This window comes from Staurois parvus, unplaced genomic scaffold (genome assembly GCF_062004578.1).
Source record: "Staurois parvus isolate SC_StPar_1 unplaced genomic scaffold, SC_StPar_1.0 ptg000612l, whole genome shotgun sequence".
In the NCBI taxonomy this organism is placed as follows: domain Eukaryota; kingdom Metazoa; phylum Chordata; class Amphibia; order Anura; family Ranidae; genus Staurois; species Staurois parvus.
The window spans coordinates 1639410-1646213 of record NW_028318408.1 but is presented as its reverse complement, the minus strand read 5'-3'; positions in this window follow the sequence as shown (position 1 = coordinate 1646213).

Sequence of the window (6804 nt, the reverse complement as noted above, 5' to 3'; positions counted from 1 at the left end):
ATTTATATATTATCAGGCATTGATCCGATTGTGGATCCGCACTCATCGGATATTTATATATTATTAGGCATTGATCTGATTGTGGATCCGTACTCATCAGATATTTATATATTATCAGGCATTGATCCGATTGTGGATCCGCACTCATCAGATATTTATATATTATCAGGCATTGATCCGATTGTGGATCCGCACTCATCGGATATTTATATATTATCAGGCATTGATCCGATTGTGGATCCGTACTCATCGGATATTTATATATTGTTAGGCATTGATCCGATTGTGGATCCGTACTCATCGGATATTTATATATTATCAGGCATTGATCCGATTGTGGATCCGTACTCATCGGATATTTATATATTATCAGGCATTGATCCGATTGTGGATCCGTACTCAGATATTTATATATTATCAGGCATTGATCCGATTGTTGATCCGTACTCATCAGATATTTATATATTATTAGGCATTGATCCGATTGTGGATCCGTACTCAGATATTTATATATTATCAGGCATTGATCCGATTGTGGATCCGTACTCATCAGATATTTATATATTATCAGGCATTGATCCAATTGTGGATCCGTACTCATCAGATATTTATATATTATTAGGCATTGATCCAATTGTGGATCCGTACTCATCAGATATTTATATATTGTTAGACATTGATCCGATTGTGGATCCGTACTCATCAGATATTTATATATTATTAGGCATTGATCCGATTGTGGATCCGTACTCATCGGATATTTATATATTATCAGGCATTGATCCGATTGTGGATCCCTACTCAGATATTTATATATTATCAGGCATTGATCTGATTGTGGATCCGTACTCATCAGATATTTATATATTATTAGACATTGATCCGATTGTGGATCCGCACTCATCGGATATTTATATATTATCAGGCATTGATCCGATTGTGGATCCGTACTCAGATATTTATATATTATTAGGTATTGATCCGATTGTGGATCCGTACTCATCAGATATTTATATATTGTTAGACATTGATCCGATTGTGGATCCGTACTCAGATATTTATATATTATTAGACATTGATCCGATTGTGGATCCGTACTCATCGGATATTTATATATTATCAGGCATTGATCCGATTGTGGATCCGTACTCATCGGATATTTATATATTATCAGGCATTGATCCGATTGTGGATCCGTACTCATCAGATATTTATATATTGTTAGGTATTGATCCGATTATGGATCCGAACTCATCAGATATTTATATATTATCAGGCATTGATCTGATTGTGGATCCGTACTCATCGGATATTTATATAGTATTAGGCATTGATCCGATTGTGGATCCGCACTCATCGGATATTTATATATTATCAGGCATTGATCCGATTGTGGATCCGCACTCATCGGATATTTATATATTATCAGGAATTGATCCGATTGCGGATCCGTACTCATCAGATATTTATATATTATTAGGCATTGATCCGATTGTGGATCCGTACTCAGATATTTATATATTATTAGGCATTGATCCGATTGTGGATCCGTACTCATCGGATATTTATATATTATCAGGCATTGATCCGATTGTGGATCCGCACTCATCGGATATTTATATATTATTAGGCATTGATCTGATTGTGGATCCGTACTCATCAGATATTTATATATTATCAGGCATTGATCCGATTGTGGATCCGCACTCATCAGATATTTATATATTATCAGGCATTGATCCGATTGTGGATCCGCACTCATCGGATATTTATATATTATCAGGCATTGATCCGATTGTGGATCCGTACTCATCGGATATTTATATATTGTTAGGCATTGATCCGATTGTGGATCCGTACTCATCGGATATTTATATATTATCAGGCATTGATCCGATTGTGGATCCGTACTCATCGGATATTTATATATTATCAGGCATTGATCCGATTGTGGATCCGTACTCAGATATTTATATATTATCAGGCATTGATCCGATTGTGGATCCGTACTCATCAGATATTTATATATTATCAGGCATTGATCCGATTGTGGATCCGTACTCATCGGATATTTATATATTATCAGGCATTGATCCGATTGTGGATCCGTACTCATCAGATATTTATATATTATTAGGCATTGATCCGATTGTGGATCCGTACTCAGATATTTATATATTATTAGGCATTGATCCGATTGTGGATCCGTACTCATCGGATATTTATATATTATCAGGCATTGATCCGATTGTGGATCCGCACTCATCGGATATTTATATATTATTAGGCATTGATCTGATTGTGGATCCGTACTCATCAGATATTTATATATTATCAGGCATTGATCCGATTGTGGATCCGCACTCATCAGATATTTATATATTATCAGGCATTGATCCGATTGTGGATCCGCACTCATCGGATATTTATATATTATCAGGCATTGATCCGATTGTGGATCCGTACTCATCGGATATTTATATATTGTTAGGCATTGATCCGATTGTGGATCCGTACTCATCGGATATTTATATATTATCAGGCATTGATCCGATTGTGGATCCGTACTCATCGGATATTTATATATTATCAGGCATTGATCCGATTGTGGATCCGTACTCAGATATTTATATATTATCAGGCATTGATCCGATTGTTGATCCGTACTCATCAGATATTTATATATTATTAGGCATTGATCCGATTGTGGATCCGTACTCAGATATTTATATATTATCAGGCATTGATCCGATTGTGGATCCGTACTCATCAGATATTTATATATTATCAGGCATTGATCCAATTGTGGATCCGTACTCATCAGATATTTATATATTATTAGGCATTGATCCAATTGTGGATCCGTACTCATCAGATATTTATATATTGTTAGACATTGATCCGATTGTGGATCCGTACTCATCAGATATTTATATATTATTAGGCATTGATCCGATTGTGGATCCGTACTCATCGGATATTTATATATTATCAGGCATTGATCCGATTGTGGATCCCTACTCAGATATTTATATATTATCAGGCATTGATCTGATTGTGGATCCGTACTCATCAGATATTTATATATTATTAGACATTGATCCGATTGTGGATCCGCACTCATCGGATATTTATATATTATCAGGCATTGATCCGATTGTGGATCCGTACTCAGATATTTATATATTATTAGGTATTGATCCGATTGTGGATCCGTACTCATCAGATATTTATATATTGTTAGACATTGATCCGATTGTGGATCCGTACTCAGATATTTATATATTATTAGACATTGATCCGATTGTGGATCCGTACTCATCGGATATTTATATATTATCAGGCATTGATCCGATTGTGGATCCGTACTCATCGGATATTTATATATTATCAGGCATTGATCCGATTGTGGATCCGTACTCATCAGATATTTATATATTGTTAGGTATTGATCCGATTATGGATCCGAACTCATCAGATATTTATATATTATCAGGCATTGATCTGATTGTGGATCCGTACTCATCGGATATTTATATAGTATTAGGCATTGATCCGATTGTGGATCCGCACTCATCGGATATTTATATATTATCAGGCATTGATCCGATTGTGGATCCGCACTCATCGGATATTTATATATTATCAGGCATTGATCCGATTGTGGATCCGTACTCAGATATTTATATATTATTAGGCATTGATCCGATTGTGGATCTGTACTCAGATATTTATATATTATTAGGCATTGATCCGATTGTGGATCCGTACTCAGATATTTATATATTATTAGGCATTGATCCGATTGTGGATCCGTACTCATCGGATATTTATATATTATCAGGCATTGATCCGATTATGGATCCGTACTCATCGGATATTTATATATTATTAGGCATTGATCCGATTATGGATCCGTACTCATCAGATATTTATATATTATTAGACATTGATCCGATTGTGGATCCGTACTCATCAGATATTTATATATTATCAGGCATTGATCCGATTGTGGATCTCTACTCATCAGATATTTATATGTTATTAGGTATTGATCCGATTATGGATCCGAACTCATCGGATATTTATGTTGTTTGTTTTTTCCCACACAATAAAGAGTCTTATCTTAGTGTTCCAATGATGGAGGGCTGTATGTAGCAGAATACATATGGAGGTCCATGTCCAGGGTGACCCCCATCACGCCTCTAATGTATAAACAGGTATTCCTGGTTCTCACACCATCTGTTCCAGACCGTCCTTCTCCTAGTATACAGTATTTAATATATTCACACACACTATATTGCCCCAAGTATTGGGCCGCCGGCTTTTTCCAGCACATGAACTTTAATGGCCCCCCAGTCTTAGTCCGTAGGGTTCAATATTGAGTTGGCTCCGCCCTTTGCAGCTATAACAGCTTCACCTCTTGTGGGAAGGCCGTCCACAAGGTTTAGGAGGGTGTCTATGGGAAGGTTGGACCATTCTTCCAGAAGCACATTTGTCAGGTCAGGCACTGATGTCGGGGGAGGGGCACTGATGTCGGGGGAGGAGGCACTGATGTCGGGGGAGGAGGCCTGGCTCGCAGTCTCCGCTCTAATTCATCCCAAAGGTGTTCTATGGGGTTGAAGTCAGGACTCTGTGCAGGACAGTCAAGTTCCTCCACCCCAAACTGGCTCCTCCATGTCTTTATGGACCTTGCTTTGTGCACTGGTGGGCAGTCATGGTGGAACAGGAAGGGGCCATCCCCAAACTCTTCCTGCAAAGTTGGGAGCATGAACATGTCCAAAATATCACCATCAAGAGCTCTCTTCACTGGAACTAGGGGACCAAGCCCAACCCCTGAAAAACAACCCCACACCATAATCCCCCCTCCACCAAACTTTACACTTGGCACAATGCAGTCAGGCAAGACTGTTCTCCTGGTAACCGCCAAACCCAGACATGTCCATGGGATTGCCAGACAAAGAAGCGTGATTGGTCACTCCAGAGAACACGTCTCCACTGCTCTAGAGTCCAGTGGCGGCATGCTTTACACCACAGCATCGACACTTTTCATTGCACTTGGTGATGGAAGGCTTGGATGCAGCTGCTCGGCCACGGAAACCCATTCCATGAAGCTCTCTACACACTGTTGTTGGGCTCATCTGAAGGCCACACCAAGTTTGGAGGTCTTTAGCTATTGACTCTGCAGACAGTTGGTGACTTCTGCGCACTGTGCGCTTCAGCATGCGCTGACCCCACCCTGTCATGTGACGTGGCCTACCACTTGGTGGCTGAGTTGCTGTTGTTCCCAGTTGCTTCCACTTTGTTATAATCCCACTAACAGTTGAGCGTGGAATATTTAGTAGCCAGGAAATGTCACGGATGGACTTATTGCCCAGGTGGCCACCTATCACGGGACCACGCTTGGAGTCACTGAGCTCCTGAGAGCAACCCATTCTTTCACCAATGTTTTTACAAGCCGTCTGCATGCCTAGGGGCTTGATTGAACACACCTGTGGCCATGGAGGGGATTGGAGCACCTGAATCACATGATATGGAGGGGATTGGAGCACCTGAATCACATGATATGGAGGGGATTGGAGCACCTGAATCACATGATATGAAGGGGATTGGGACACCTGAATCACATGATTTGGAGGGGATTGGAACACCTGAATCACATGATATGGAGGGGATTGGAACACCTAAATCACATGATATGGAGGGGATTGGAACACCCGAATCACATGATATGGAGGGGATTGGGCCACCAGAATCCAATGATTTGGAGGGCGGGGACAATACTTGTGGCAATACAGTGTATTTGAGGAGTGATACAAATAATACAAACATAATACACATCATATTAAACATTTAACCACTTCCTGCCTGTAGGACATCACATGACACCCTGGACTTAGAGTGGAGATACCGGGATGATGCCAGAAGCTACAGTCATCATCCCGGTATCTTTTTTTTTCAGCAGTCAATCCTCTGTAATGTAAAATCAATCCAAGTGGCTAGTGTTGGGCTACATGTTCGACTCGAACATGGGCCGTTCATGTGTTTGATGAACACACAAATGGTACGGGTGTTCGGTGTGCTGTTCACCCACCGCGCCCCACAATTCGCTGAGCCATTGTGATTGGTCAAAGCAATGCATATGACCACAGGAGAGCGGATATAGTGAATGTGGGGTCCGGGGAGAGCGAATATAGTGAATGCGGGGTCCGGGGAGAGCGGATATAGTGAATGCAGGGTCCGGGGACAGCGGATATAGTGAATAGAGGGTCCGGGGGGAGCGGATATAGTGAATGCGGGGTCCGGGGAGAGCGGATACAGTGAATGCGGGGTCCGGGGAGAGCGGATATAGTGAATGCGGGGTCCGGGGAGAGCGGATACAGTGAATGCGGGGTCCGGGGAGAGCGGATATAGTGAATGCGGGGTCCGGGGAGAGCGGATACAGTGAATGCGGGGTCCGGGGAGAGGGATATAGTGAATGCGGGGTCCGGGGAGAGCGGATATAGTGAATGCGGGGTCCGGGGAGAGCGGATATAGTGAATGCGGGGTCCGAGGAGAGCGGATATAGTGAATGCGGGGTCCGGGGACAGCGGATATAGTGAATGCGGGGTCCGGGGAGAGCGGATATAGTAAATGCGGGGTCCGGGGAGAGCGGATATAGTGAATGCGGGGTCCGGGGAGAGCGGATACAGTGAATGCGGGGTCCGGGGACAGCGGATATAGTGAATGCGGGGTCCGGGGACAGCGGATATAGTGAATGCGGGGTCCGGGGAGAGCGGATATAGTGAATGCGGGGTCCGGGGA